General features: G+C 38.8%; 1 long non-coding RNA gene across 1 annotated transcript; it reads right to left on the bottom strand.

Moving 5' to 3' along the window:
• Positions 1–4,130: 4,130 nt before the first annotated feature.
• On the bottom strand, positions 4,131–6,111 carry LOC118496604. Its single transcript, XR_004899207.1, has 3 exons — positions 6,100–6,111; positions 4,788–4,790; positions 4,131–4,273 (listed from the first exon to the last, which is right to left on the bottom strand). It is a non-coding gene; the product is annotated as an uncharacterized LOC118496604 (long non-coding RNA).
• Between the last annotated feature and the right edge of the window lie 4,657 nt (positions 6,112–10,768).

The raw sequence follows: 10,768 nt of genomic DNA, 5'->3' as shown, positions 1-10,768 counted from the left end.
AACTATATGAAGCTGGTAATTTAAAAGAAAATCCGGTTCCTCTGGCACCACCTACAGCCTGTAGTGTGATTAGCAAAAATCCACAGCTCCCTGTTCAGATGCACCAATCGGGGCCGGGGGGGTGTCTAACTGCGTGTCAATCACTGCTCATGCACACACATTCATTCTCCATTGTGGGGGGAGGGGCTTAGGAGACCGTTTGGGCTTTAGCAGAAAGGGGGGAGGGACTGAGAAGTTATCGATGTTCAAATTATTTGGCTAAGTCCTGGATCTTCACAATCCTACCTACAGAACCTTTAATGTCAAATGTGCAGTATTATCAGTATTACCAATGCAGCGCAGGAACTACTGTATAATTCTGTATAATGTCATTTATAAAATGTAGCAAGTGAAGTCCCTTGAACCTGACCATTGGTATCTGTTCTGAAGGAATGTTTTTTTAGAACTGAAGTACAGTGATTGATCCAGATTGCTGTGGTTCTAACCCTAACCTAAGTTGCGCAGTAATGTTTGGCTACAATTCCGGTGGTTATGTTACATTGTCTGCTTGGCGGTAATCATTGTTAAGCTTGTGTCTACATGCGTTGATGCCTTAGTGAAGCATTGCAAACCTTGAGATTATAAATAGCATATTAGCAGTATGAAGTGCACAGTGTCTGCACTACTTTAGGTAGAACTAGACTTTGTCACAAGGCCATTTTCTGGAGGAAATAATAACCTGAGTTGGCATTTTTCCTAGCAAGAAACTTTTGACTATTTCTTTTGACTCTAATTAAGCAGAATTCTTTCTTTTTTTATTATTATTATATTGTGATGTGATGCATCATGCTTGTTGGGTAATGATAATAAACAACCGTTAAACCCATGAAAAGGTACTTAAAAGTAATTTAATTCATTTTTTACTCATTAAATAGTTTGAGCAGCAGGAGATGAGTCTGTGTGTGTGTGTGTGTGTGTGTGTGTGTGTGTGTGTGTGTGTTAACCTCAAGTTTGTAACTAGCTTCACACCTATGCATGGTTATGTTTAAAATTATTATTGTTAATTTAATTATTAATTTGTATGTATTAAAAATAACTAAATAATGACAGGAGATGCAAGGCTGGTTTTTTAAGCTTAAAGGTATAACATTAGATATAAGGTATGGGCGTTTCTTTCTACCCTCATAAGACAAAACTCTCAGTCACATCAACTCTTTTGCTGTATGTATTCATATTATCCTAGTTATTGTAACCTGCCAGTAACAAAGAATTAGAGGTTATGTCATTTTAAAGTGTATTCAATTTAGCGGGGGTTGTGGTTAGCGGTTTGTCTCAGAAGGATTTCTGTCCGATTTGTACCTCAAATCTCCTTGAAATCAATTTAGCTTGAAATGATTGCTGTCTCAATGAACATGCATACCAGTGAATGATTTAATAGATGGATTCCTTTTGAAAAAGACCAAACAAATCTGCATGTTCTAATGGAGCTGAATACAATGACATTCTGGCATTCAGCCAGTAAATATACAGATGTGTAGACGGACAGACACACACACACACACACACAAATATAGAAGGTTTTCATCTACTTTGTTGCTGATGAGGTTTTTTGAGGAATTGGGATTCCTGCTGATAAATTAACTGGTGCTGCCTTTTATGCTCAGTAATAACCCACAATTTCCTCACATTTGTTAATTCTGAATGATAGCAATCAATGTGTCATCTAATTTCAGCAGGCCACTATTATTACCATATTATTTTAACAAAAACTACCCACTACTGCCAACCAATTTTGTCAGACACAAGATAGATATTCTGCTATAGAGCCCAGAAGTATAGCCTGCACTGATCCTAGAGGCTCACTGGAGGTTAGAATAGCATGTTTTCAATCAAGAAACCTGTCTCTTCCTTTGGTCTTTGTCAAAGAAAGTAACTCAATTTGGCACACTATGCTTTTCAATCTTGTTGCTATAAAGGCTCAGATACCCACACGACTTGAGTGTTAGTAGGAACACAGATGTATAAGAAAGTTAATAAAGGAGTAGCATTGATGTATATCAGAAGGTAATATCACATTTTTGTTATCTCCAGTTATTCCTCCTACCAATTAAATCAAAGCAATTGTAACAATGTTGCTAATCTTAATTGTGTGTGTTGGACATTCGAGTTTGATGCAAACTGCACTTGTTTGCAACTTCTTACCTGATGGTTGAATGTAGATATGCGTACACCAACTTCCAATGCCAAACTAACATTGGCTGTTGCAATGGCCTGACAAAAGAGACACTTTCACGAGAAACAAGTGTATATGTATATGAATGAAAAACATGGGCTCTATTCCTCCATCAATAATGGATATAAAAATAAAATCATGGAAACAAACCTGTGGAATAAGGAAAATAGATAAACTGCTTGGTTTGAAGGACAGGTATATAAAAACGTCAGCTTTACACTATGTGATAAGTATGACGTTGACTTTATACCATATCATATACCAAGCTGCTAGTGTGGCTAAAAATATTCTTTGCATTGGCTACACTAATGGGTTGAAAGTAAGCCCTGTGCAATTGACATAACACCAGGTTAAAGCAATATCCAGCGTGACATAATATTAAACTGTTGAGATTGAGAAAATGTGAGTGTACAATTTTCCCAAAACACAACACATTATGAGGAAATTTGCATCTTGCTGTAGACATATTTTAAGTTGGGGACAAATCTATTATACTTTTTAAGTAGGTGACTCAGCAACCTTCTCTAAAGTTCAGACTTGCACTAGACAATTGAATCATATAGAAATATATACTGTATCCTGAATCTACAAAAGATGACTTGAGTGCAGGCTGCTGTAACATACGGACAGCCACAGCGAAGTGCATTCCTGTTATAAAGCCTTCCCTTTATCTCCTAGTGACTGACAGTGGAGCACTCCTGTCATCTCTCTGCCTTTTTTCCACAGGACCCTGAACAACACAAAAGTCACTGAATCCCCAGAGAGCATTTCTCACAACTTTGCAAACACTCTCTGTTTTGATGTGTCGCTTTTTTGATGACGCAGTACGTTTCAGTTATCAAGGGCAGTTCAGAAGAGGACAGTAAAGGTGAACGCATACGCAAACACACATACACCCACTTTGAGTTGTTTGCCAGAACACCTGCGCGTTTGAAAAAGAGCGCAACACAAAGCATCTCTCTTTTTTATTCTGCAGCCATGAGGTGACACGCCATTGTTTTCTCCCCGTATTCCTCCCTTGTGCATTTTGATTCCTGCCAGAGAAAGGATGGGCCTATTGAAGTACTATATGAGAGAGGCCATTAGACACTGAGCTGGTCATCACTCTACTGTGAAAGGCATTTTACTGATGTGCTGTCCTTCATACAAGTAAACGTTTGCAATATAGGTACTGTATGAATTTCGATGTCTGAAGGATTCAAGTTTAGCTCCAGAATATGATACTCCAGACATATAAACATATATTTTTTAATCCTGTTAAGATGGGCCTAGTTGCGACGGTAACACTTAGTACAGTATGTTTTCAAAATACAAATCCTGACATGTTAAGGTTCAAAACCACCTGTGATATTCACACATCGAATCCAACAGATCACTGGACTCCATTAATCAATAATCTTTTATTTGTCCTGTGAAATCATAGGTACAATTCAAGTGAAATGTAATCCCATCAGCTCCTTCAACTTGCCCATTATTCATCACAAAGCAGAATGTGTCCGTCAAATCGGCACACAGAAAAAGACCGAAAGTCACCCGGTTGAATGGCACCAGCACTCCAGGATCCAACCAAGTCTCGGCGAAAAGACACCACAGCTCCAGACATCCCTCTGGAAACAGACAGAGGCACGGAGGCCACCCAGCTCACTGTCAAATGCCTGCACAAGGAGACTGGGCTGTAAAAGTGATGACATGCGATTGTTTCAATGAGAGGGCACACTTTTACAATTAATTATCATAATAATATTCAACTAATAAAAAGTGAAACGATTAAGCCTCAAATTCAAGAGCTAGCTCAACTGTGAAAAGTCACCTCTTATGAATAGCTTGTAACATCAAAATAAAGCTTTAAAGAAGATAGCCATACAATACACACACCCTGGATTCTATTCTATTCTAAAAGATCAAATACAGGCAGAGGGCAGGGTCTCTGCAGATACAGTACACACACCACCACACACTTCTAGTGGGTCATCAGTGATGATTGAAGAGGAACTACATACTTTTGTATTAGTCTATACATAGTTTTTTTGAGGAAAGCATTGCATATTATATCTTTAAACTCTGACAGTCAAAACTATATTGCTATTATTTAGTCAGCAGTTTGACATTACATCATAAAAAAATAGAAGCTGCAGTCCTCGTTTATCCTGGATGTTGTTTTTTTTTAATTGACAAATTGAAGGGAAAGCCTTCTCCCCTTCTCGTGTGTGTGTGTGTGTGTGTGTGTGTTTGCATGTGCACATGTATGAGAGCAAATCCATCAGTGTAAACATATTGACCTGTCAATGGGGCGTCTGGTTCATAGTGTTACCCTGCCAATGACGCTCAGTTCCAAATTAATCACACATGATGAGATGATTAATCTGGTTATGTCCCTCTCTCTGTCCACTGTACCCATCCGTCTGTCCACCTCTCTCTCTGCTCAGGAGCAAAGGCTTTCTGCTGGGAGTACAGCCCAGTCTCCTGCGATAGACACTAACATAAAGGCTAAGAAGAAAATAAAGTTCAACATTGTCCATTTAAGCTGGTATATCTCAGTGCAGTGCAGCATGTTGTCATTACAGTAGGCTGTTACTATCTCAACAGAGGGACATTGGTGTTCAACCAGCTTAACGTTTGGTATTTTGTTTTAATCGGCTTACTTTGTTTGTAAAATGAGACACAAGAGACTTATATTTGAATTCCTTTTAGACCAGGTGTGGATGGACGGAAATCTGATCTCATAAATCTTTTGGGCCAGACATTAAAACTTGCATTAGATACCCATACTTACCCATACTCTAAGATGCTATGGTGGAGAGCAAATAGTAACAATTACACAAATAGTACAAAAAACAGCAACACTTATGTCTGGTTCTCCATGTGATTTAGCAACACCAGTGATGTTAATTAAGTCAGTACAGTTTGAGGTTTTTGGGGTGCTTGTATTGTCTCTCTCCAAGGTGCTGAAACATTCAAACCCAGTCTCTCTAGCCTCCCTGAAAATATTACAAAGTGTCTACTTAACACTATTAGTGTTTAGTGTGCCTCTCTGTCTCTCTCCCTCTCTCTCCATGGTGCCAAAACAATTAAACCCAGTCTGTTTTGTCTCTCACTCCAAGGTGCTGAAACATTCTCGCCAGGCTACTCCTCCTCTATGGTTTTTTGGTGCCACACATAATACATTAAAGGGACCCACTCTGGATGACCATGGCACATATCCAAGACATACTCAGCAAACAGCCAGTTACATCTTATAAACCACACAGAACACCATATCAAACACCTTCCAACCAACTAGTCATGTCCAAGCTTGGGTTTTTCAGAGTTATACACCACTGTACACTCAGTGACTAAGGATACATCCATGTTTACCATACAGGTAAATGAGTCATCCCACTCCTCACCTTGGGTTAATTAATTTATTGTTGGTGTGGGTTTGACATTGTTCTGATATGACTCTGGCTTCAATATGAAAGGGTGATTGGTTTCCTTAACAATAAAAAATCAAGACTATATGTTTATATAATTATTGGAACATAATTTTACTTAACAAGTCGAGAAAATAAAGACACCACTTTGCCCAAACCATCTGCCATGTCCTCTCCAGAGTGGGCTTGTGTTTGTTTGAGGCCTATGGACATTGTTCATTGTTACACCTATGGCATCGCCAGTGCCTTAAGGCCAGCTGCTGGATAATTAGCTGGAAACCAACCCTCCTTGAAGTTAACCTCTCCAGAGGCCTGTACTACGAAGAAAGATTTTGGGTTACCGAGGCAACTTTAGGTTCAACCCAGGGTTTTGTGTATCATGATGGTGGGTCACTTGATACCTGGTTAAATCGCCGTGGTAACTCATGCTCGAACACATAACCTGCTCGGGAGCAGAGATTAGAGATCAACCGGTACAAAAGCACTGCCTACTGACCAATCAACACTCGGTTGATAACGGCGTCACCGTTCTTAGAAGATCCGGTGGAGCTCGGTGCGCGGATAGTGAGAGGTGCGCTCATAAAAGTTAAAACCTTTAGAGAGCGACAACCCCGTTAACATTCCCTGATCGGTATCTTTATGAAATATATAGATTTGAAGTGTAGGGAATTACGTATCTTTGTCAGCTTCTTGAGCCGTGTATTGCCAATGCACGCATCGTTTTGAATTATGTTATATTTTTTATTTACTCCCATGATCGCTTACCACTGCCAGGATTGCAATTTAAAGAATATAGGCTATAGCAATGAAGGTTTATGGAATGCACAAGTGTAATTATGGTCAGATCTTGTGCCTGACTGATGGGGCAGTGATATTGATAAATCTTGTAATTTACGCATTTACGCCGTCTTTCCTTCCTGGGTTAGGAAGCAGCTACTGAATTGCTTTTTGCCTGTAAAACTGTGTCTGTGTTCTTCATATTTCTGTAGGATTATCGTGGTCTCTTCTTATGTAAAATATGCAGCTCTGGTAGTCTTGTCAATGTTTGTAATTGGTCATATGGTGCAAACCCCGCCTCTTTTATGTGAACAGGCTCGTTGCTAGATTGGGAAACCCTGGGTTGATTGAACTAGTTGATAACCACCGTCGTGACACAGCTTATGCGGGACTGCGGTTGTTAGGTTTGGTGAAGCCGGGTAACGGAAATAAATCCAGGGCATGTTGATCTTGCTTCGTAGTACAGGCCTCAGGTAGTAGGGCAGTGCAGGTACTTCTCCCTGCTCCACCTGCAGCTGCGCAATCCCTCAGCTTCCAGTTTGTGTTCTTTCGTCTGTTTTTGAATGCTGAATACACATTTCATATCTTCATGTTTCTTTTACAAACAAACCACTAAACCCTATATTTTACATGGCTTCAGACATACAATAACACACAAACACAGATTTGAAAACTTAGTATTCTAGTTTCTGAAAGAACCTAACTTTTAGGGTGCTTACCCACCTGAACAGTTTGGTCCGTCTTAGTCTGGATCAACTAAGGTTCATTTACCAAATAGTTCTGGCACCACCGGAAGTTCCGCTGGATGATCCCTCTTTTTCTACTTTCTTTGTGTTAACTTTAAACTCCGGTCGCATCGAGGAACATTAACCATAACCGCAGCGTTACACGCTGAAAATGGCGAGTTTTGAAGAACATTTCGATTGTGCAACAAGGCAGGCCTGCTTGGTTTGTTCGGGAAATAATTGTAAAGATTTACAAAGAATATGTTTACTCTTTACTCTCTAACTGGGACGTTTAGGACCCACTGGCATGTTTAACCATGTATCCAGCTAATTTATATAGCTCACGTTACTGTATTGTGTGAAAAGGTAACATCATTTTGTTTTGTGGCGTTTTCTTTTGCGTGGTGCAAATGTTCGACCTAAACCAGTTCCCCCCCGAGACCATTTTGCAGAGCCATGCTCGCTGCATCCGGAGCTTAAAAGGCACCCAAGAAGTTTTAAAGAAATGCAAACAACCCAGAAAGTTTTTTTGATCCAGGAGTGTATGCTCCTGTTGCCAGACCTTCCTCCGCAGCACTGTGAAGATAGGTGTGGTAATGCTAGACTAGGTCCGTTTTAACCGAATTTTGGGCATTTTGTCATATAGTGTGGCTCGTTTGGGATGGTGTGAGAGCTTATTCAAACTCTGGTACGGACCAAACCTCTGAACTCTGGTCTGCTTGAAAACGTGGGTCTCAGTTCGCTGCACAACAGTTTGGATCACTTTAGGTGAGAATGCAATTATTGGAAGTGAACCAAAAAACAATGCATTTACTAGCCTGCAATTTAAAATAATTCAACCTTGCACAAAATTTATGGACTTATATATTATTTAATGGCTGATAACATTCAAATTCATAACCTATTATGGATGTACATTGCTCGTCTTTTGTGTATAACAATACATCATAATCTCTCTCTCTCTCATCTCTCATCTCCTTCATCTGCTGTCCTGTCAGCTGCTCATATTGCCTTCTTCTAAAAATATTAGAAACAGTAACGCAAACCCAGAAAACCCAAGACGGCATACATTTGGTGTTGCTCCATTATTTCTGAGACCAGGAAGTGTCGGCGAGTTTCAGTTGACCGTTTCCACCGTGTGACATTTGTTTGCAATGTTTGGTGCACATAACAACGTGCAGTGTGGAAGCTTACTGAAAACAAATGAAAAATGCAACCATAATGCTACGTCACCACCAGAATCACACCGAGTCTACCTATAGGTATGAAAGCACCTTTAATCTTAATTGGACTTAATTCGTCATACCTTCTGTAACCTCAAGAAAAATCTTGACAAATAGAAAGTTCAATTCAAAACATGGAGAACCTCAAGGCTAAACTCTTAAAATGCTTTCTTTCATTGTTGTACACTGCAACCAAGGATATCTTGTGTCTTAAAATCAAGTCAAATAATTTAGTGGAGTCCCTGATATAGGTGAAACGACATCATTACTGTTCTTTTTTTAAGATTATTTTTGGGGCTTTTTCCCTTTATTAGATAGTCACAGTGGATAGACAGGAAATGTGGGAGAGAGATGGGTGATGACACGCAGCAAAGGGCGGCAGGTCTGTCTCGAACCCGGGCCGCTGCAAAGGACTCAGTCTCCTGCTATAGACACTAACATAAAGGCTAAGAAGAAAATAAAGTTCAACATTGTCCCTTTAAGCTGGTATATCTCCTACAGTGCAGTGCAGCATGTTGTCATTACAGTAAGCTGTAAGTATCTCAACAGAGGGACATTGGTGTTCAACCAGCTTAACGTTTGGTATTTTGTTTTACTAATCAGCTTACTTTGTTTGTAAAATGAGACACAAGAGACTTATATTTGAATTTCTTTTAGACCAGGTGTGGATGGACGGAAATCTGATCTCATAAATATTTTGGGCCAGACATTAAAACTTGCATTAGATGCCCATACTTACCCATACTCTAAGATGCTATGGTGGAGAGCAAATAGTAACAATTACACAAATAGTACAAAAAACAGCAACACTTATGTCTGGTTCTCCATGTGATTTAGCAACACTCAAGGCTAACCTCTTAAAATGCTTTCTTTCATTGTTGCCTACATGGGGCGCACGCTCTACCTGGGTAAGCTAGAGGTCGCCCTGACATCCTTACTGTTCTTAACTGTATTATGTCTTTAGAACAAGATATTCACACATATTACTAAATCATACTAACTCAATTTAACAATTTATATAGCATTTAATAAGTTGAAAGTCTTCACAACACCTTCAGTCATCCTTCCTGTAGGTTCCTTAAATACAAGTCCAGAACTGTGTGCAGAATATTGGGAAATTCTTCAAGGACAGTCAGCTATTTAAGGGATGAAGTACAAGTCAAGATGATATATTAGACCAAGTTACATTTCCCCCACATTTTAAGGTTTTTTCACACAAGGCTATGTATCTTTGTGATTTTCCTTGGACATAAAAGGCTTCTGAATGGCAGATTTGTTCCAGTATAAAAGCTGGCATTGCAAAATGTATACTGCATAGTGTTTTTTCAAATGGTCACAAAATATAATTCTGTCATAATTTTTTAGATAGGAGGCTTGTGGTGTTAACAGAAACTTTAATGTGTTCGCATGTTTTTTTCTATTAATCATATATACTTACCATCATTCTTTGAATTATTTCATGTAAACTCAGTTATGGGTCCTAATTAATTTCAGTAGCATATTAAAATCTTGCATGCATGGTAATGTGGTGGCAGCAGGAAAACGTTTGTCTTCCTGTTGGTGTGTTTAAGGATTCCAAGGATAAGTTATGATCACTCCTTGCGCTGTGCTCTCTCTTTGTGCTAATCTTTATGTTTCATGCCTGTAGATCACAGCCTAAATAATAAGTATTAACCTTGACATTACATATATGCATATAAAATTCCAAACTATAAACATTATACTCATATATATATATATATATATATATATATATATATATATATATATATATATATAGTATATTCATATTAAATATTCTAGTCAAATCATCATATGAGGTCTATCAAAACTACACTCTGTTTTTAACAAAGCTTAACAAGCCACTCACGATTAATATACAACTGTATTTTGCAACATTGTCAAGATGACTGACTGTGGAACCCAAGAAAAAGTAATTAAATGTGTCTGGTATCGGGGGACTGGAACACACTCCTCTAACCTTTTATTATATCGCTTCTGTCAAAGAACATACATTAACATGAATGCCTCTGATGTAATTAACTTTTCTATTAGCACACTGGCCTCAGAGGCAGCTAATGCCACATTTTAAAAGGAGTTGTTCACTCAGAATGTGCTGTTTCAGATGACTCATTAATGAGCCGGCTCTAATTGAAATGCAGAAAGACTTTATTGTCATGCTGATCTTTCCAAAATTCTAATGCCTTTACCCTTACGGTATGGAGCAGTCCTTCCATTTTTAAATAAAAAAAGATGTAGGTGTTAGCTACTTGTTAATAACAAGTAGTATGTCAAAATCAAATAATATTAACGTCATCCACAATTGAAATGAGTCTTTGTCATCGACACGGCAATGCTTCCATGATATTGTGCGTTAAACTCTGTACAGATCGCTCGGTTACATTGTAACCTTGGTTCTCT

This window comes from Sander lucioperca, chromosome 13 (assembly GCF_008315115.2).
Source record: "Sander lucioperca isolate FBNREF2018 chromosome 13, SLUC_FBN_1.2, whole genome shotgun sequence".
Lineage (NCBI taxonomy): Eukaryota > Metazoa > Chordata > Actinopteri > Perciformes > Percidae > Sander > Sander lucioperca.
This window is presented reverse-complemented; position numbering and strand designations above follow the sequence as displayed.